This window comes from Schistocerca piceifrons, chromosome 2 (assembly GCF_021461385.2).
Source record: "Schistocerca piceifrons isolate TAMUIC-IGC-003096 chromosome 2, iqSchPice1.1, whole genome shotgun sequence".
NCBI lineage: Eukaryota > Metazoa > Arthropoda > Insecta > Orthoptera > Acrididae > Schistocerca > Schistocerca piceifrons.
Window position 1 is genome coordinate 59,185,998 of NC_060139.1, and position 23,620 is coordinate 59,209,617.

A 23,620-nucleotide genomic window follows, 5' to 3' on the forward strand; every position below is an offset into this window, starting at 1 on the left:
CTAGTGTTAATTGTGGAATGTACAGGTGCACCATCATGCTGATACCACATACGTCGACGCGTTTCCAGTGGGACACACTCTATTCCACTTCGTAATTGAAAACGGAAACCACGTGTGTACGTTTACCTCACCCCTCATGGTAATGTACATGTGCGTCAGTGAAAAAGACCAATAAAAAGGTGTTAGCATGTGGACGTAATGTGCTGTTCCAGTCTCTTCTGTACCTAAGGTCCATCACCGTTCCCTTTGGATCCCTACGTAATTCGGTGCACTCCTGTACACACGATCGAACAGCGGAGGAGTGGTACTCAAGCGTCAACTTTAGGTTACAACATCTCCGGTTGTAATTAACATTTTACAATGCAACAAACGGCACTGATTACGTATTCGTTTATAAGTTCAGATGTGCTAACAAAACTAAAGGGGTCCCATTAAAAAAAACGTAGGTTTGTGTACTAAACATACTTCCTTGCATTTTTTATGGTTTTTATTAACCAGTTACACTAGCCCCTCTCCTCACGTTCGGTCTGTGGAATCGATTCGTCAGTATTTGATGTGGTTTACGAAATATATCCAGCGGTAACGTTAGGTGACTCACCCTGTATATGAACGTAACAAGCAATATAATAACGTAAAATTTGAAACTATTAGTGTACCACACTATTACGTTACTTATCAAAGGAAGGAATAATTAAACTTCATGGGCTGAGAGGATATGTGATGTTATTTGCAAAGGACTTGGCAGTATGAGCCTCCTAATCATTATGACATTGCACCGGTGCAGTCAGTTCTCAACCACTGGTTCGGTGCGGGAAGGTGACAAACGAGGTGTGTGAGAAAAGTAATGAGACTGATTTTTGATCTAACAAAGTTTTTTTATTTTTCAAACAAGAGTATTGTCCTCCTCAATTTAGTTCCTTTCGGCAGCTATACACCGGTGGATTCATCATTGCCCGTCTTGGCAGCAGCTGTGACTTTCTTTTGACGTCCTTTTAAAACATTTTTCAGTTTCTGTAAAAGAAAAAGTAACGAGGCCTCAGATCTCGTGAATGGGGGGGAGGGGGTGGGGGGAGGGGGCTTGCAACAACAGGAAAGCCTATTGAGGTCAAAAATTCCATGATGGAAATGGCCGTGTGACATGGGGCGTTGCGGTTCACGCTTTTCCTGAATCTTTCGAAGACACTTTTGTAAAACCTTGGTTGACTTTTTATCCTTATTGTTAGGCGTAGAGGTCCGATCTGACAAGAGCACGCACACGCTCAACTTTTTCGTCGGGTTTTTAAGTTGAACGTCTCTCTGAGCTAACGTGTTCTCAGCCTTCCAAAAACGATTTGTACCAGCGAAAAACCTGTGCTCTTGTAAGGAATGTTCCTCATAGGTCTGTTTCAATTTTCACAAGATCACACTCGTGGATTCTCCAAGATTAACACAAAATTTGATGACATACTGTTGTTCTAAATTCCGCTGTTTCGGAAAAAACACAGCTTCACTAATGGCGCTCTCAAACCTCACGCGATGGCTGTATGGAGCTGAAACTGGGACCGAGCATCTGGAAGGGCTGGACATACCGGTCTACACAAGGAAACAAACACAGCATTTACATATCACTCGCAGTGTTGTCAGCCTCAGTACTTTACTCACACACCTCGTAAGCTGTTGTATGCTCTCCTGAGGCTACCTGGCACGTAACTGTTGTAACTATTCCTTGATATCCAGGCACTGGCTGTGGGTTGGAGTCGACGTCCGAACTCGTGCCACACATGTTCTATCGGAGACAGGTCGCGCGATCTTGCTGGCCGCGGGAGCACCTCATCATCATGCAGACAGTTAATAGCCACAGGTGCCACATGTCGAGGAGCAGCGTCCTGTAGAAAAATGGCACAGTGCGGCGTCATCCATCGGCAGTCCCCTATTCCAAGTCACGACCCTACTCCAGACGCAACTTTCTGGTGTTATTGGCCTGCTACGCGCAGGAGAATAATTGCCTAGTGTTCAATCCTGCCTAGTCGTCCAATATGTGAGGTCTAGGAAGCCTGCCTTCTCGGATCGCTAGACAACATTCAAACAAATCGTATTAATGAGTTTTATTACAAATGAACAATGACAATACTTAACTTCGACAATAACGCAGAAGTGTCGCAAGCAAAGGCCGACATGCAAATAAGAAATCTCATCAGTATACACAATTCCTAAGTCGCTGGTCTTGAAGTGCCTGATCTTGATGCTGCTGTAGAAATTAACCGCTATCAGTCTGGCGCGACGCTTATATCCACTTCACATATACGCCGCTGCTGTTGCGTTGTCGTCCTGGAGAGGGGTCAGTCAGCGTGCGAGTGGCTGACCTCTTGTCACAGCCCTCTCTGCTCTCTCGTTTCCGACTGGCGTTCCGGCGCTTGACTTAACGCCGCAGCACCTGGTCCGCCCTCTGATTATCTCCTGCTAATGGCGCGGTATGACACAAACGATTGCAGTCAGTCCATTACTTGGTATCAGATGGCAGGCAAAGATGTGAGGTGGTGCTTGGTGACGGCCATCATCTCTTGTAGTTGTCAGACGTGGTCCACCAGAACCTTTGCGACCACTAGGCGTGCCCTGAAGTTCCGACGCAGTCCAACATCGAGCCACTGTCTCATCCGTATACCTCAAAAATGTAGATTGTGCACTGTTGGACTAGACGGCTGTATGGAGACCCACACTCAGGTTCCTTTGATACTCTTTCAGATGCTGATAACGATGTCTCACACGAGTTCGCATTGTCTCCGTGACTTTCGCACCGAACACTCAACGTTGTCCCCCTACCACACCCAATAAAGCACTAAACAGGAACAAATTAATGCATTCTGGTGCCGTCTCTATCTGTCTCAGAGAATTAAAACTGTCATCGTTTACGTACCCACCGCTGGTGCGTACGTGGACGAAGATACGTTGACCTCTGACCATCCCTTCTGGTTTCTTCACTTTTTCTTGTCAAAATTTAAATTTCTGTCCATGGTCTGCATTTGCTGGACGCGAATTATGTGTGATGTTTACTGGGTAAGGACTGACTATTACATCAACTACGCTAAAATTGCCGTAATTTCATTATTTGTTAACATAGTAGGTCATGCTAGAGAAACAGCTCTTCAGTTAGATAATCAACATGAGGTTCTTCAAGGTGTAGTGTTATTAATAATAAAATTTATAGGTGGTAACGGGACTGACGAATATTTTCAACATATTAATACTACATGGATTATATTAATAGATTCTATGATGTGAAAATATAAAATTTACTTGCAGGGTTGTTAATTAGCAAAATCCAACAGGAAATTCGTTTGTTACCTCTACTATCTGAGATGAATCCTGAGACAAGAAGGAAACAGTTGAAGTCAGAAAGGTCAGCGAGAGAGACTGAGACATGTGTTGTAAACAGGAAGGTATATGGTTCCATGGTTGAAAGGATGATAATGATTATGTTTGATTTGTGGGACGCTCAACTGCGCGGGTATCAGCGACCATACAAATTCCAATCTTTACTCAGTCCAGTCTCATCACTTTCATGAATCATGACGAAATGATGACGACAACACAAACACCCAGTCCCCAGGCGGAGAAAATCCCCAACCAGGACGGGAATTGAACCCGAGACCCCTGATGCAGAGGCAGCAACGCTAGACACTAGACCACGAGCTGTGGACTGTAGATAAAAAGGATACAGCAGTCATATTGCTTTCTTATGGTGCTTTTGTGATGATTTTAATAGTAGGACAGTAAATATTAACGTAAATTACAAAGAGTATTTGCTGTCCAAAAACGCACAAAGAAAATCTGAGCGCAGGAAAATATATGCCACTAATCCATTTTAATGTATTGCAGTTGCGACTATATGGCTGATTTATTTGAAAACTACAATATTATTTTGTTACGAGAGATTTTATTGAGTCAGTTAACCTAGTTATGAGAAGTAAGTTAAATATGTTCAGCTGCATTTAAACATTCAACTGCAAATATCTTAATAATAAACTACAAAGAACGTATTGCTCTGAATTTCTTTTATTGGATCTGTTGAAAAATTAAATATATTAAGAAAGAAGCCTGCATTCTGTATAAATTGTACAGAGAGAAATGAATGCGTTCTACCAACATATTTTTCTCGGACAGAGTGTAAAGTTGGTGCGCTGTACTTCATTCAGTTAGGTAGAACGATGGAACTGTCTCCGGAGCACGATGTTAGAAGTTTGTGAATGAAGAATGAACAAAATACTGGGAGTTGCTACATAGTCAATGTGCCAAAGAATAACAGAAGCTGTCTGCTACAAATTGCTGTTAAATTTCTCTTCGTTGATCACTTCGTTGAAAATTACAACTCTCCTTGTCAGTGACTGACTGTTCCATCGTTAGTATTATTTGATAATTGTTTGGGTGCATTCATTAAGCACAATGGATTCAGAAGTCATTATTAGTTTAGTATGTCCTCTATCGAAAAGTATTATTAAATCATAGCAAGAAAATAATGCTGCGGGATCCGAATAAAATTTCAACTTTCATGAATGCTTCAAAATTGGACAACATTCCCTCCTCGCACATTTCTGTTCAATATTTTTCCGACATGCGACTGTAAAATCAGTACACTGCTTGGGTTTCTTCACAATAGTTCCTCCGCCCCGAATGTTTCGGATCGACCACTTCTGTAGACTCTTCTTTAGCGATTGCCGATCAGCGTGCACACGAAAACAACCAACCGTAAAACTCATAGTTAAGACTTAAGATGCTTAACCGCGTGTTGTCGCATCTCACTCACGCTGCATTTATTGTCATATCAATATACATGCAGCAGTGGTGACCTCACAGAGTACTATACAAAGCGTCGATGCATTGAACAACTGTATCAGTAAGCAGATGTTTTAGTCATTTAAGGAAATGGCAATCCAAAAATAGTTTGTTTTCGAATATAATCTTGCTCCACTATTACGGACAGGTGTGTGTGCCGTGCGTGAGAGGCAGAAGACTTGGTTTACCCTCAAAACCACGCCTAACTCACTGTGTTGCTGCTGTGGCCTGACTACAGAAGAAGTAGGACTATATTACACAAATCAAAAAATGTTTTGCATCACTTCGATGGCGAGACTTCCGGAACCTGTAGAGAAAATTGGAATAGAGATCAACATAAACATCATTACCGCTCTTTTTATTGCTCATGAAAACCACACATTGCATGTCGTACCACCATAGAGCGATATCTACAGAGGTGGTGCTCCAGATTGCTGTACACACCGGTACCTCTAATACCCAGTAGCAGGTCCTCTTGCATTGATGCATGCCTGTATTCGTCGTGGCATATTACCCACAATTTCATCAAGGCACTGTGGGTCCAGATTGTCCGACTCCTCAACGGCGATTCGGCGTAGATCCCTCAGAGTGGTTGGTGGGTCACGTCATCCATATTTTCATTGTATCCCAGGCATGTTCGATAGGATTCATATCTGGAGAACACGCTGATCACTCTAATAGAGCAATGTCGTTATCCTGAAGGAAGTAATTCACAAGATGTGCACGATGGGGGTGCGAATAGTCGTCCATGAAGACGAATGCCTCGCCAAAATGCTGCCGATATAATTGAAATATCTGTCGGAGGATGACATTCACGTATCGTACAACCGTTACGGCGCCCCATGACCACCGACGTAGTGCGTCGGCCCCATATAATGCCACCTCAAAACAGCATGGAGCCTCCACTTTGCTGCACTCGCCGGACAGTGGGTCTAAGGTGCTCAGCCTTACCAGATTGCCTCCAAACACGTCTCTGACGATTGTCTGGTTGAAGGCATATACGACACTCATCGGTGAAGAGAACGTGACGCCAATTCTGAGCGGTCCATTCGGCATTTTGTTGGGCCCATCTGTACTGCGCTACATGGCGTCGTTGTTCTAAGGATGGACCTCGCCATGGACGTTGGGAGTGAAGTAGAGCATGTGCGGCCTATTGTGCAAAGTTTGAATCATAACACGTCGTCCTTTGGCTGCGCGAAAAGCATAATTCAACTTGGTGGCGTTGCTGTCAGGGTTCCTCCGAGCCATAATCCGTAGGTAGCTGTCAACCACTCCAGTAGTAGCCCCTGGGCGGCCTGGGCAAGGCATGTCATCGACAGTTCCTGTCTCTCTGTATCTCCACCACGTCCGAGCAATATCGCTTCGGTTCACTCCGAAACGCCTGGACACTTCCATTGTCGAGAGCCCTTCCTGGCACAAAGTAACAATGCGGGCGCGATCGAAGCGTGTTACTGACCGTTTAGGCATTGTTGAACTATACGCAACAGGAGCCGTGTACCTTCTTCCTTGTAGAATGACTGGAACTGATAGGCTGTCGGACCCCCTCCGTCTAATAGGCGCTGCTCATGCATGGTTGCTTACATCTTTGGGTGGGTTTAGTGACATCTCTGGACAGTCAAAGAGACTGTCTCTGTAATACAGGGAACTAGGTTGATGCAAAACTTTTTTTGATGTTTTTACTTTAAGCATTACCTAGCTACTTTCGTACCAGGTTATTTAATAGGCTTTTCAAAATAAATAGTAGAGCTTTCATGTCAGCTAATTACAAATTAACAGTAGACTTTTAATAACTAGAAGCGAGACGGTTGTTTATTGAATAATGAGAGAAATACAGTGAATGCGCTAAGGCCACATTTGCACTAATATACACAGAGCGTCAGTGAGCTTTTACTCTAACAAGGACAGTAGACCAACGGCTGTTAACTGTGGTAATGATAAAAAAGAGAACTCTTTATTCTCAGATCACACTTTTACAGCAAATGCTCGAAACTCCAAAATACGTTCATTTACCGGACAAATTTCCTCTCGCATGTAGATTATTAGCTGTTGTTTTATGTCTGTAGCTTCACAAGAGAGTATGTCCATCTTATAGCTACTTGGAAAATATTATTGGATTTGACGTCCTCTATCCTTCTCTGACATTATTAGCAGCTCGTTCTTCCTCATCATGTATCCAGAAGGCATACGTTACTGCGTCCATGTACTGTAGCCCATTACTGTACCAAAGCTTTCGTAATTATTAATTCTAAACCAAACCACAGCAGACTACACAACAGAATATTACGCTACACAGCACTACTTTACCCTAAATTAGTGTATCTGATCCGTAACATCTTATCTATTGGGACACTCCCAAACGTTGTGCGGTGTGTATTGATCCGCATACACAGGCGTCTGGAGTGCGTTGATGTATTTTTATTACATAGGTGACATTTGGACCGCGTCTCAACAAGTACAGTAGTATATTGGCTTCTTGATCGGTGATAAGTACGATATTCTTGATCTTTCTCCTATATTTTGAAGTAAGTGATAGGTCTTATTCCATGTTTTTGCTTCATCCCAGATTTCTTGCCCTTCTTTTTCGGTGCATACCTTCATATCCTTCTTAGATAAGACTCATGAGCTTAGTATTTCCTCCTTTGGCGTTTCTCGAGCCAATACAGTATTCCTATCATATGGCTTGTCTGCAACACCAAGGCAAGACTGTCGCTATGGAATACTACTCCCCAATGTAAACTTAGAGAAGCGGTATGCACGCGGAAAGTCTTTAGCCGAAGAATAATTATAACTAATCTAAATACAAAGAACCTGCTACAGATATTGGACAAACCTTGTGTGTAGCGCAAATAAATTCCTGATTTAGTAAAATGTGTAACGATACTTTTGTAAACCACAAGTCGCTACGAGTTGTTGATTACACAGTACCATAATTGTCAAAAGTTCCCGCTTTTAGCCGACAGTACAGCGACAATTATTAAGGCAGTACCACAGCTCGAACGCCTAAAACCGAATTAAATTATCTTTAAATACGTAGATGTGTCTGCTTTACGTCACATCAAGAGTATTTACGTGTAAAAATCCTAATTTGTGTACAAGAGAAATCTGAAGGGTAACCATCTAATGACTATAGAAGCACAAGTCTCTTCTTTTCATTCTGAATATAGCTGTGAATCGAAAAGTATAAATTGTTTAAGTATCGTTAATAATCGTCATTCCAGAGTGGACTGTTGTATAAAAGTGACTATAGAATACAACACATTATGTTCGATGCAGTGCCATCGACAGAGACAACTGCAACGTCAAGCATGCAGTTTGGGTTGTGTTGTTTGGCTGTTATTGCTCATATTATACAGGGTGACTCCAAATTACTTTTACACAGATAGAGGTGTTCTAGAGGGGAAACAGAGCACCAGCATTTGGTAGTAAACCCATCTCCGGAAAAGCGCCTTGTAGAAGATAAACAATTTTGAACGATGGAAGGCAATGCACATTGACAGAGGTCGGTTTCTCTCGTTGTTTGATGTCACGTCACGTGTTATCAGAGAACAACCCAATGAATCGAATCCAGTGTACATCTGTTGCCATGAGTGCACGAGAAAGACGGAGCATTACAGAAAGGCAGAGTAAACGTTTCCCGATTATACAGGGTGAAAAGTATTTAAACCGACAAACTCTAGGAGGTTGTAGGGGACATCAAAACAAATATTTTTCCCTAATGTCATTTTTTCCCAAGAGGATTATTTAAACCGGTGGAGGCCGTATTACGATCTTCAGTTGTTAGAGGGCATATTACGCTCTTCAGTTGTAGGCAACTGCTGTCCACCAGTGTATTGCCTCTGTTTACTAATGCAGCGATACACCTGGAGTGAGTACACTGATATGGTTGGTGCGTACTACGTAGCGCACCACAACGGACGAGATGCACAGCGGGTTTATCAACAACAATATCCTAATCGCCGTATCCCGCATCATACGACCTTTGCTGCTGTGTACCAACATCTGCGTGAGACCGGGTCATTTAGCAGATTACCTGGACAGGGACGCCGTCGCACGGTAAGAACGCTGCAATTTGAGAAAGCTGTCTTGCAGCATGTGGAGCGGGATCCTTCGATCAGCACTCGTGCAATTGCACGTAAAATGGGGTCGAATCAGACGAGTGTAAGAACAGTCCTTCGAGAGTAATTGTTGCGTCCATTTCACTTACAGCGTGTCCACACCCTGGAACCAGTTGATTATCCATCCAGAGCACAGTTTTCGCAGTGGTACTTGGAACAGTGTGAAATGCATCCCACATTTCCATCCTCTGTGTTGTTTACCGATGAAGCAACGTTCGGGGGTGATGGAGTCTTCAACATGCACAATTCGCATGTTTGGAGTGAGGATAACCCACATGCCACAGTTACTAGCGCTCATCAAGTGCGGTTCTTCGTTAATTTGTGGGTCGGTGTTGTTGGGAAATGTTTAATTGGGCCGTATCTGCTACATTGGCCATTAAATGGCAGGCACTATTACAATTTTCTCGCCAGAGCATTGCCAGAATTGATGGAAGACGTCCCGCTCCCTACAAGACAACGCATGTGGTTCCAAAATGACGGGGCGCCGGCTCATTTCAGTCGTGTGCGTCGATGCCTGGACCGTCGGTCCCCAGAAACGTGGATTGGCAGCGGTGGTCCTGTACCAGGGCCTGCTCAATCCCCAGATATGTCCCCTCTGGACTTTTTTGTGTGGGGAGAGATGCGCAACCGTGTTTTCGCAACTCCTGTTGCATCAGAAGGGGATCTGGTTGCCCGGATGGTAGCAGCAGCAGGAACAATTCAGGATACTGCTGTGGTATTTGCCCGTGTCAGACAGAACATGATCCGACAGTGTAACCTTTGTTTCCTTGTCAATGGAGGCATTTTTGAAGATCAACTGTAGTTGAAATTGGGTTGTGTTAATGTGTTGTCTCTTGGTCATAAAAAATGGAAAAGTGTTTGTTGGTTTAATTACTCTGCCGCCAGAGAAATCTTCCTCTACCGGTTTAAATACTCCTCATAGGAAAAAATGACATTAGGGAAAAATATTTGTTTTGATGTCCTCTACAAACTCCCAGAGTTTGTCGGTTTAAATACTTTTCACCCTGTAAAGACACCTTGCACATCTACGATCAATGTACACGAAATTCTCGGTTAGCACAACGCTTGTATCACGAACGATTTTCGGGTCATGCCGTCCATCACGTGCCATGTTATCAAGATTGGGACAACGGATTCTGGAAACCGGCACTATCAGGGCTAATACAGCCGATTGCGATTGTGGCCAGACACGACGACTCTTGACGTGGAAGAGGAAGTCCTCTTGCCGGTCGACGGAACCCGTCGACGAGTACCTGCAGCACTACAGATGCCGTTGTGTATTCCAGAGCAACGTCCGGCGAGTTCTCCATCAACATCAACTTTACCCATACCACACGCAGAGAGTGCAGGCATTGGCACCAGCTGATTTTTCGCCACGTGGCGATTACTGCGCATGGTTGCTATACCACCGTCTCGACATTTTCCTCCGGTCATTGGTTGGTTGGTAGGGGGGAGTGAGGGAGGGGGCCAAACAACAAGGTCATCGATCCCATCGGATTACAGAATGATGGGGAGGAAGTCGGCCGTGCTCTTTCAAAAAAAACCATCCCATTATTTGCCTGAAGTGATTTAGGGAAATCACGGAAAACCTAAATCAGGATGGCCAGATGCGGGACTCAACCGTCGTCCTCCCGAATGCGAGTCAATGTACTAGCCTCCGTGCCACTTCTCTCCGTCTTCGGAACGTTCTTTTCACAGATAGATCTCATTTCACAAACGAAGGTCTGTTCAATTGTCGTAACAGCAACATTTGAGATGAGGGAAACCCTCATGTCACACATTCCCACGGATTTTGTTATGCCAGAGCCAAGGTACCCCCTGAGGGCCGGCAACCCATATTACACCACGGAGCACAGGGTTGCCTATGTCCAAGGCGTACCAAAAGCACCATGGTAAACACCGGCTATTTACATGCAAGATACTGGAAACAGACATTCCGAGCAGGGGGAGCTCGAGCCACGGCCTGCAGGAAGTATTACTACGCCAAAACCTGATTGGCTGGAGACAACTATTTAGGGGCTAGAACCAGCCCCGAAGTTCAGTTCACTCCGGATACCGACCTCGTGGACTACGACCGCTGAAGATTACGCCTTCGTCTCTGAACTGGACTTTTACTAGTGTGTGTGTGGTACCACGAACCTTTGTGGAAAATTAGAAGTGAACATTAGCTTGCCTCAGTTAGGAGACTTTTACTGGCATCGTTATTGTTACCTTTATTTTGTTGTTCAGTCATCAACCTTGTAACTTACATAAATAACAGTCGCGTTTGTGAAAAATTGCGATTTTTCAGTCACAACAGATTTGAACATCATTTCAATTTTAAAGTGTGGGCTGGTAGTATACATGGTCGTCTGACTGGCTCGTGTATTATACCGCGCCGCCTAGGGGGTAACAGCTACTTGTCGCTCCTGTAAGACGTACCAGTGCAACATCTGGAGGATGTACTGCTGTACATCCTTCGCACGATGTGGTTCTAGCACGATGGCGTTCCGGCAAACTTTCCACGGTGCGTCTATCTGCACGTTCACCAAACATTTGGGGACAGATGGATAGGTGGCAGTGGAGCGATTCGTCGGCCGTCACGATCACCCAGTTTAACACCACTCGACTTTCCCTGTGGGGTTGCACGGAGAGTACTGTTTACGAGACTCCTGCGGGGTCACAGTACGATCTCCTTTCCTCTGCAATGCCTGCGGCGGAGGTCATTCAGGAAACTCCAGGACTTTTGGACCATGTGTTTGTGAACACTGTTCGCAGGTACACTTTGTGCAATGAAACATGTGACGTCACTTCGAGCATGGATATGTTGTAGTTCACCAGGTACGAGTTGGACGATGCATGTGCAGCGTACGTTTTAACGTTCTTTGAAAGACGATTATCTTCCAAACGGCGCATTTCCGGACATGGCTTTATCACCTAATACTGCTGTCCAGATTTGGGGTCACTACCAAGTAGGCATGGTAACAGCCATTGAAAAAATAATCTGGTAAGATCGTAACACGTCGGTATAGCCAATATGAATGTGGAGCAGAGACAATTGGCGCCCCCATCTTACACATTGTATAGTACTTTGTGAGGCCACCATTGCTGCATCTACATTGATATGACAATAAATGCGGCGTGAGTGAGATGCGACAACACGCGGTTAAGATCTCTAGTCTCAACAATGAGTTTTAGGGTTGATTGTTTTCGTGTGCGCGCTAGCTCGGCAATCGTTAAAGAAGGGTCTACAGAAGTGGTCGATCCGAAATATTCGGGGCGGAGGAAGTATTCTGAAGAAACCCAAGCAGTGTACTGATTTTACGGTCGCATGTCGGAAAAATATTGAACAGTAATTAGCTAGGAAGGAATCTCGTCCAATTTTGAATGAATTATTTTCTTTCACAAAAGAAAACAAAAAAGTACTTTTGACAAGTGATTAATCAGATCTGTAGGTGATTACTAACAAGGGGACCGCGCCTACTCATAAGCACTGATTTCTCCCAAATTTATGATATATGCAGGCCTTGGCCAGAAGGGAAAGTGACAATAGTGGGCGCTCAAGAGGACCAAGCTTTTAGAAAAAATACCATTTTTGTTTCGGGTCGAGGTATGGGCCATTTATATTAGCATAGTTTCCGGTACGGCGGATAGAGTACAAAATGGTAATCCGTGGATTGTGGGGTTGAGTGAGAATTTGGAAATGATGTTTCGTCTTTTTTAATTTCAGTTTTTACGTTACTTCCACTGCGAATAAATCAAACCCGGACTCAATATATTATACTTTTTAATATTTTCATACAATGCATGAAAAGGAGAGGTAAAGGCAAGATATAAGAAAGGCTCCCTTGCTTCTTGAATATCTGGGAAATTTATAACAGATTCATACAAAAAACACCTACATGAAAGTTCCCACCCCCGACGCTCTGTACAGTGGTTTTCTGAGTATATATGTAATTTCCTGAAATTCCATGATCTAGGATGCTGATCGCTAGACTACTTGTGACGTCTGTTCAGCATGTACGAGGTCATGTCCGATAGTAACATGAAAGACGTGGCTGGAAGGATGAATGGCGCACAACTTTATTTAGTGACGAGAGAAGATTCAGTTTCAGATTCGGTGATGGTCATTTGAGAATGTAACTTTGGCTGTAGAGTAGGGACTAGCTCGAATCTATCGGACAGCGACGCACAGGTTCGCCGCCGGCCATCATGGTCTGGTGACTGTTAATTTTTTGTTACCCCATAACACGACCTTGTCCATCCTCTTGCCATTACTGAAATGTCTGAAGGACATTGTCAGTCTGCCTACAAAACTACTGGTGCCACTCAAAGCGCTCTCTTTGGTGATCGCTAGAGTTCCTTCTTCAGACCTGTACCTGAATGTTTACGTGTTGGAAGTGACGGAACCACATGTAACATCTCCTGAACAACTGCGACACTAAAAGGAAGAAGGTGGGACAAATTCTGTCAGTGAGATGGAATCCGAAATTTATGCCTACATTCACACATGCAGGATAAGTCACCTAAATCTTGCACCTCATTTATTAACGTCTCAATAATTTTTTTGTCATCAGACTTATGAATGGTTTGGTGTGACCCCCCACGAACTTCTCTCCTGTGCCAACCTTTCGTCCCAGATTAGCTCTTCCAAACTACTCCTCAATTATTTGCTGGATATATTCCAATCTCTGTCTTCCTCTACAGTTTTTACCTTCTACTGCTCCCTCTAGTACCATGAAAGTTATTCCCAGATGTCTTAACAGATGTCCTATCATCCTATCCCTTTCTTCTTGTCAGTGTTTCCCGTACATTCCTTTCCTTGCCGTTTCTTCGGAGAACATCCCCTTCCTTACCTTATCAGTTCACCTAATTTTCAGCATTATTCTGCTGCATCACATCTCAAATGTTTTGATTCTCTTTTGTTCCGGTATTGCCACTGATCATGTTTCACTACAACATAATGCTGTGCTCCGAACGATCATTCTTAGAAATTTCTTCCTCAAATTAAGACCCATGTTTGACAGTAGTAGACTTCTTTTGGTTACGAATGCCCTTTTTTTCCAGTGCTAGTCTGCTTTTTATGTCTTCCTCGCTCCGTCCATCATGGAATATTTTGCTGCCTGACTAGACCAATTCCTTAATTTCTTCTACTTCGTCATCCTCAGTTCTGATGTTCAGTTTCTTGCTGTACTCATTTCTGTAACTTCTCACTATTTTCGTCTTTCTTCGATTTACTCTCAATCCACATTCTGTACTTATTAGACAGTTCAATCCATTCAGCAGAACCTGTAATTCTTCTTCACTTTCAATGAGGAGAGGAATGTCATCAGCGAATCCTATCATTGATATCCTTTCACCTTGCATTTTAATTAGGATCTTGAACTTTTCTTATATTTCCGTCTTTGCTTCTTAGATGTATTGAACGGTAGGGGCAAAAGATTGAAGCTCCGCCTACTCACTTTTTTAATCCGAGCACTTTGTTCTTGATCTTCCACCCTTATTTTCTCATCTTGGTTCTTGTACATAGTATATATTACCCGTATTTTTATCAGACTTTCGATCATCTTACACCATTTTTCATTGACAAAGTTTTTTCCAGGTCGACGAATTCTATGAAGATGTCTTGATTTTCTGTAGCCTTGCTTTCATTATCAACCACAACGTCAGAACTGCCTCTCTGGTTGCTTCATCTTTCCTAAAGCCAAACTGATCGTCATCTAAGAGATCTTCAGTTTTCTTTTCCATTCTTCTGTATATTATTCTTGTCAGCAATTTGGAAGCATGAGCTGTTAAGCAGACTGTGCGCTAATTCTCTCACGTGTCGGTTCGAGATATCGTAACGAAATTTTCGGCAAATGATAGCAGGTAGAAGGACACGTAACATTCGCTTCTTAACTTCTTATAAGTGTAAATGAAAATTATAGATAACTAACAAAAAATACTAACAAGTTCTGATTTTTAAGCTCGTGCTTCGGACAGTAAAGCTACTTCAAGTACAATGAATTTATGATTGGAAGCAAAAGAAGTAAAATTCAAATGTCGAGGTAAATGTCGAAAAAAGTCATAAGTTATGTTAGTTTAAACTATGTCTTTGTAATTGTAACGTCGTTACTTCCTCATTCTTGGTTAGGTGTTAGAAGTTTGGATTACATCAATAAGCCACCAAAAGATTTATCCATAGAAATAACAGGCAAACGAGCATTTCCTGATGAATCTGTACCCACTGATACTTGTAGAAACGTTCTTCTCATCATTAATTCAATCAGAGTTTTACGCGGTGTGCGCTCAAAGATTTTTCCAATCTGTGTTGCACGTGTCTATGCGTGTATCACTCATTAAAACCAGAGCTGGCACAGTGATGATGTCAAACGACATATTATCGATGACACGGCCAATTTAACACCGCGTAATATACATACGGGCGAAAATCAGCCCTTCATCAACTAAAAAAAACCGATAAAACACCATTTATTTATCAAGTACACGGTAGGGTAAAGCTCCCTAATTCCGTCACACCGTGATTTTAGGTGCATCAGTATGCCACGGTGTTACGCTTCGTGAATTAAACTTTCTGAAACCTCCTGCTTTCCAGTCCTGCATTACAGAAAGATTAATTCAAGGAGCCTAACACCGTTTTTGGCTACCGTTCCGAATATAACGATATTACGTGCTTCACGGAATTAGGTTTCTCTACCCTCCTGGTGTTATACTCAAAACAAGAGTGAACTCAAACGTTTTTCTTGGCCCTCTGTCGGAAAGTAATGCACGCAAAGGAAAAAGGTAATTAAGAGAGGTCAGCAAGAACTCGAATCAAGTAAAAGACGAACATTCACTGGAAAGAGAATGAGATTAAAAGTTAGCGGGCTTTCAACTTTTCCTCCTGTTGAATTCTTCTTTGAACTCCACTTCTGAAAACATTTCATAGCCAGTTACTGAAGGAGAAAGCGAAGACATCTTAAGTTTGTGCAAACTTCAGAAACAAGAGCGAAATTCTTCCAACTTACGATTTCAGTTTCTTTTGATACTTTCACTTGGAAGTTAAAATTGAGGAGCAGTCAATTTTCAATTCGCATTTTGCGACTCAGGTTCATATCTTTCCAGATATCAAAATGATTAACCGTAATGAAGACGTTTATAAGCACTATTCTGAAGCGGTATTCTGCAGTTCTCCAGATAACTGTTATTGCAGTACTGGCGTAAAGAGGCGCACGAAAAAATTGCACAACTTATGCATATGGAAATGACATAATGCCTGGAATCCGAAAAGCATTTTAATGTAGCTCTTGCTGGGCTGCCTCATTCGTATCCATATAATCTGTAAATTTAGGTTTATTAAAATAAATAATGAAGAAATGAAATAGATATTAACTGACAATGGAATAAAAATGCACATGTTAATATTCGCGATTTCGTCCGTGTTAAACGAATAAAACTTATAATGGGAATCGCTGATTAATTTATGACACATTCACGTCAGAAAGAAACCTCTTCAAAATACTAATGCGAAGTTGAAACTGAGTATTCAAATCCGTATTATGACTGCAGGATATCGAGCTAAAAGCAAAAATTAGTATCTATTACTTTTCAGTGGCACATGTCTACAAAATTTCATTTACACCTGTGACACACGTTTGCCAGCCTCCCGTATTTGTAGAGAACTGAGAAGTATTTCGAAGTCCGCGTGCCTTGATCATGTACTTTCGTGACTTCTGCATCGATATGCCATTGATAGATCCATACCCAGTGAGTTAAAAATAAAACGAAATATACATAAGAATATACACATACACAAAATCTGCAGTTATTTTTCCAGACCACTGCAGATTCTTCTTAATAAAGTAAAGAGAAACGCATAACGAAAATGTAAATTGCGTTTATTCACTTGCATACAGACATACCCTCAAAACCGTCAACTTATTATTACTAGCAAATCATAAGAAGCACATCAATACAGTTGTTGATAGACTTCAGTTGACATTCTTTTTTGTGTTCGTGCACGTCACGACAATCGTGAGTCGTAAGCGTAAATTCTTTGTCCAACGTACCCGTCTTGAAGTGATAGCCTCCATTTGCTTCTTTAATAATCAGTCGAGAAAAAAAGTTTAAAAATATGTCTAACACCCATAATTTTTATCCCCTACATATTATTATTGTGGAATTGTTGTTACATACGTACAGAAGCATGTCACAATAAATATACAACACGGGCACCAAGTATTGGTGCAGTGCAGAACATGCAGAAATTTTTGATCGATTAAATGAAGCCCACTACTGTCCACATGTCGATGTAATGAAACCAGCTTCAGTTTGTTTCATTTCTCTCTTCGGTTTCCACATATCACGCGTTATTACTTGCAAATATTGAATGATCGTGCACGAGTGGTGTGCGTAAATTGTGTAACGGACGAGAGCGGTTGTTAACGGGCAACGCAAAACGAATCCACTGCTACTGTGTAGCACAGTGAGCACTATGTGATACGAGTTCACACTGCTTTTTTATGGAACTAAAATTAAGGACCCGCGCTAGACACTGTGACGAAGGAGAATGTTTTGAAATACGTGTTAGATATTACGTACGTTTAACGATTTGATACCACTGCAGGTACACCTATCTCCAGCATGACTAAAGAAAGTTCAGTTCTTTCCCGTAACGAGAGAACTTGAGTGCTAAAATCGCCTTGTCCATGCTGTTGATAGCCCACTCTTATGTTCATGAGAGCTAGTCCACATGTGTGGATTTGATTGCTAGTCAAAGTCTTAACTGAAAACAGCTCCTTAGAATTTGAAACATGTGACACACATCAACATGTCTTTCCATCAAAACTTGCCATTTTACGCTTCGTCATAACTGTGTAACAACTTTCGCAGAGCCAAACCCTGATGATTATTACTACCGTTTGTATGTTCTCACGACCTTCCCTAATATCACAGTCAAGTAAAGTAACGTGACACATGACGTCATGTTGTATAATATGACACATGGCATCACTCCGGGGAACGTTGCATTTGTCATGTCGTGCAATATGACACTACGTGTCATTTAAGTTTAGGACGCACGCATACCCACTCTGGGATACTTCCTAGTATAGAAGCACTGCCTGTCTCTGATACTTCCTATTGTAGATGCTTCCCATTCTGGAGAACCACATAAATAGTTGTTTCTGTTCGTTCTTACACCCCTCAGCACATATTTAACACGGGGCGGGTTCGTGGAAGAAATGGTCCCTTAGTGGAGAAAATCGTCCTGCCCCCACCTAGAAATAAAGAAATTGTTGAAGCGTCTTCCCACTCTCCCAGGAACAAATCCACCCCCAGAAATTTTATCACCCCACCCCACCCCACCCCAACACCCGAAAACTTTTTTAGCTATTATATGTATACTCTTCAATCATATGGTGTTATATATTATTTAATATAGTTGGGGCATCTTTTGGATTTTGGGCAGAGATTCAGGGACTTCACTTTACAAGTTGCAGGATGAAGGTGTACCAACATCTCGTAGCTACGAGTGCTCGATGCTCTGTACGCTGGGGAAGTAGGGTTAACTCGTAAAAAAGTTCGAATATGTAAAGATGTTTCCATTTACATCTACATGATAACCCTGCAGTTCACAGTTAAGCACCTGACAGAGGATACATCGAACCACCTTTAAGCTACTTATGTACCGTTGTTTCCTCGATCACCGCGTGAGAAAAACAAACACTTGTATCTGCCCGTGCCAGCTCCGATTTCTCTTATTTTGTTATTATGGTCGTTTCTTCCTATGAAGGTAGGTGCCAACAATATTTTCACCCTCTGAGGAGAAAGTTGGTGATTGACAATTCATGAGAAGGTCCTTTCGCATCTAAAAACGCCTTTGTTTCAATGACTGCACCCCACTTTATGTATCATATCCATGGCACTTTCTCTCCTATTTCGAGCTAATGCAAAACGAGCAGCCCTCCTTTGAACTTTTTCGATGTCCTACGTCAGTCCTATCTGATGCGGATCCCACGCTGTACAGTAAGACGCCAGAACAGGGAGGACAAGCATAGTGTAAGGGGCCTCTGTAGTAGACCTGTTACATTTCCTAGATGTTCTGCCAATAAATCGCTGTCTTTGGTTTGTTGTCCCCACAACATTATCTATGTGATCATTTTAATTTAAGAAAATCGTAATCGTAATCCCTAAGTATTTAGCGTTTAGATTTATGTTCTTTCTCGTGTAACTGAAATTTGGAAGATTATTGTTAGTGCTCATGTGGATGACTTAAAACATCTCATTATTTAGAGTCAATTGCCCATTTTTGCATCAACAGATATCTTGTTACAACTATTTTGCAATTCGTTTTGATTATCTGATGACGTTACATGATCGTAAACGACAGCACCACCTGCAAACAATCTAAGATGACTGCTCAGATTTATCCTAAGTTGTTTACGTAGATCAAGAACAACAGAGGGCTTGTGACACTTCCACGTTGAACGCCATATATTACTTCTGTTTAACTCGGTGACTTTCCCTCAACTGTTATGAACTGTGACCTTTTCCACAGGATGTCGCGAGCGCAGTCACGTAACTGAGAAGACACTCCATAGGCACGCAATTTAATTAGAAATCGCTTATGAGGAACGGTGTCAGAAGCCTTCTAGAAATCTAAGAATTTGGAATCAATTGGACATACTCTTTCGATAGTACTCATTCCTTCGTGAGAGGAAAGAACTAGTTGTTTTTCACAAGGACGTTATTTTCTGGAACCGTATTGACTGTTTGTCAATAAATCGTTTTCCACGATGTGATTCATAATCGCAATATATGCTGCAAAATCCTACTGCAAATCGACGTTTGTGATATTGGTCTGTAATACAGCGGATTGCTCCTACTTCCTTTCTTGGGTATCGATGCAACTTTCCAATCTCCGGCTGCGCGATTGTATATGATATTTAAGTGTGGAGCTATTGTCTCGGTATACTCTGAACTAGACTGGTGTACGATGTGGGCGGGAAGCTTTGCCTTTCTTACGTGTTTCAAGCTGATTCGCTACACGAGGGATAAATACATTTAAGGTACGCTTGTTGGCAGTTGTTCTTGGTTCGAGTTTTGGAATATTTACTTCGTCTTCTTTTACGAAGAAATTTCGGATAACCGTGTTTAGTAACTTTGCTTATGTGGCGCTGTCATCAATAACACCACCATTGGTATTGCACGATGCAGGTGTTGACTGCGTGTTGCCACTGGTATACTTTACATGCGTCCACAATCTCTTTTGGTTTTCTGTCAGGTTTTGCGACAGAGTTTCGCTGTGGAAACTATTAAAAGCATCTCGCATTGAAGTCAGCGCTAAATTTCGATCTTCTGTAACACTTGGCCAATATTGGGGATTTTGTGTTCTTTTGCATTTGGCATGCTTTTTTCGTTGCTTCTGCAATAGTTTTCTGACCTCTTTTTTGTACCATGGGGGATCCATATAGGTTTCTCAATTGGCGTCGATACCATTTCTTTGAGTTTAAATCACATCTGGTCTACGCTTACGTAGATTGGAAGGAGTGGAGACTGTGTCTTAGGAAGGTCTGAAGCCAATTTTTGTCTTTTTTTTTAAATAGATATATTTTGCGTTAACGTTTGGTGAATTTGGATGTTATGGAGTTCACTCAGGCTACAAGAACCTTGTGGTCACTAATCGCTGTATCTGTCATGGTGCTCTTTGTTTCGTCAAGATTATTTGTTGCTAACAGGTGAAGTATATTTTCGCAACCATTTACACTTCGAATGTTCAAAATAATTTTCTGAGAAAGCACTCAGCACAATTTTGGACGACATTCTGCTCCTACCACCGACTTTAAACATGTATTTTCGCCAACATATGTCAGATAAATCAAAATCTAATTTCCTTCTTCCACCTTCTCTTTCTCTATTTTTTTCCTGTGATTGGAGCATTTTTCATTGTAATTTCCAACTTTTACTCTGCCATAATTTTTACATAAGACCGCCATAGCTTGGCAACGATGTAGATTTTTGTTGATTCTGGCGACGACATACCCGGTATAGATTTTTTATTGTCATTCGACTTACGTTGCTTATATCGTGGCAGCGGATACAGCTTTGGCGAAATAACAGGACAACCATTAATTACATGTATTTGCCGGCCGGTGTGGCCGTGCGGTTCTAGGGGCTTCAGTCTGGAACCGTGTGACCGATACGGTCGCAGGTTCGAATCCTGCCTCGGGCATCGATGTGTGTGGTGGCCTTAGGTAAGTTAGGTTTAAGTAGTTCTAAGCTCTAGGGGACTGATGACCACAAATGTTAAGTCCCATAGTGCTCAGAGCCATTTGAACCATTTTTTTTTTGTATTTTTCTGCCTTCTTGCAAAATTTGAACCGATTCGCACAAGTTAACAACGCAGAAGTGGTGTGTGTAAAAAATCTCACAAAATGTGTGAAACTAGATTTTGGAAAGCGAATTTTCAATTTCATAGTCAGAATACGTTTTTTTAATTTGATTCACAATAACCCTTTCTGCGCATTTAGTTCACATACGAATGAATTTTCCGTGCTACGTCTAGTTCAACTTGAAACCATCGTTTCTCGACAACGGGTAAAGATTACTGGATAAAAATTTTCATTTTGAGTTTACCCATTTATCTATCTTCCAGCCTACGTGCAAAGTTCGAATACATTCGTGCGATTTTAAAGTGTTAAAGTGGAGTGCTTATACACGTCCTAGGAAAACGTGTTTTTTGCTTTTTTTTTCACGTAAAACCTGAACGGCGCACATACAAGTGATGCCGTTAGCAGAGCATTAATTTCAGCTCAATCAAATTTTTTTTGCAAACGGAACTTATCGATTCGCACAATTTTCGTGGGTGCCAGCTCCGGTTTTGTGATTCAGATCTTGATTAATAAACTGTAAAATAACCACAGTAAGGTATATGCTCGAATTGCTGTACAAATGGCCGCTGGTCGGGCTGAACTAAAACCTTTTTTTAGTGCATGTCCCTAGCTCGAATAGGAACAGAGCACCAAAACCCTCCAAATCCAGAATTAGCACTCTGACTCTTCAGACATGTTACAGGGGTTCAGCATTTCAGTGCTTACAGCCTATTACAATTCTATACAGGTAACTGTACCTTTTTCAGAGCAGCTGAATGGGATATAGCCGTTTTCCAGCCATACCTATGAAGCTTGGCTTTCTGCCTCAATTACAGGAATAATACTTTCATTGCTCCACTGTAGACACATATGCGGTAACTAAAAGGTACTTTGAGGTTATGTTCAAACCGAGTGCCTCCCTAGCGCAGGGGTTCTCAAATATTTCCTCTGATGGAACACTTTGAGAATCCTGATACTTCGATGGAAAAGCTTGCTTATTTTGAAAGTTAATAAATTTAATAATATTTTAAAAATCAGAAAGAAATTTTATTCGGTCATTACTTCAATTTTAAATCTTAACTAATGACGCAGAAATCATAATAAAATTTAAAAAAGAAAAAGAATATTTATTTGAAATGTATTTAGTAATTTTATTTTTTTCCTTAACTCAGAACAACAAAATGGAATAAAGTTTTCAATGGCCTCGGTGATTGTGAGACCTTAAATTTCAGATCATCTTGATATTATGTACTATAACAGAAAACAGTGCTCCTAATCTTTCTCTTCGTTGCACATAATAATAATATCTTCCTTCCCATAAATACTATTGATAGGCAATTATTCCAGCAATGACGAAAAAAATGGCTCTGAGCACTATGGGACTTAACATCTGAGGTCATCAGTCCCCTAGAACTTAGTACTACTTTAACCTAACTAACCTAAGGGCATCACACACATCGATGCCCGAGGCAGGATTCGAACCTGCGACCGTAGCGGTCTCGCGGTTCCAGACTGAAGCACCTAGAACCGCTCGGTTACAGAGGCCGACAGCAATGGCGTCTTCCGACTTCTACCGACCATTATTAGTAAGCGGAAGGGACCAAGTTAATGGCGGCAGCACACTATAAGCTATTTTCACAAAGAATACAAACTGAAATAAATGCATAATGTTATTGGTAATCACGGGCAGACGACGTTTTGTGGCGTCAACAGCGGTTGATTATCCACTAAATTAGTACTGCAAAAAACGTCGGAAAATGCGCAGTGTTATTAATGGTTTTCCACAGAGCACTAATATCTTCCCGCGGAAGACTATCGATCCGCGGAACACAGTCTGGGAAACCCTGCGCCAGCAAGGCCTGCCTTCCAGGCTGTGACACCAGAGGCTGACTGCATTCCCGACTGGCCTGAGCAGGTAATATTCGCAGAACCCTACCCGGGAGCTATAACGCGGAAAGGTGAGAAGCTCCCTGTAGAGAAGCCGTTCTAGCAGTAGACGGAGCCCGCTTGGGAGGAGTCGCGCGATCCAACAAGAAAGCGTTCATCGTATCTTCCTCCGTGTAGGGCGTCCAAACCCTAGTCAGAACATTTAGGAAATATGCGTCTGTGACGGTTTGGCCCTTGCGAGCATAATATATTAGCGCCACACCATTCCCGTCGCAGGAACCACTCAGCCTCGCCTTACACGACGGCGGTTTGGCCATCGCCTTCTCCGCTGGTGGTTAATCCACAAGTGTCAACTGCTTGCTTTAATTAAACTTCCTGGCAGATTAAAACTGTGTGCCGGACCGAGACTCGAACTCGGGACCTTTACTTTTCGCAAACAACTGAAGCTGTGAGGACGGGTCGTGAGTCGTGCTTGGGTAG

The 23,620-nt window shown here is 42.2% G+C and overlaps 1 protein-coding gene across 1 annotated transcript in view; it reads right to left on the reverse strand.

The window, feature by feature from the left end:
* The window catches only part of LOC124775147 (potassium/sodium hyperpolarization-activated cyclic nucleotide-gated channel 1), a 1,234,094-nt gene that overhangs the window by 90,577 nt on the left and 1,119,897 nt on the right, over positions 1-23,620 (reverse strand). The gene's annotated exons all lie outside the window — the stretch shown is intronic.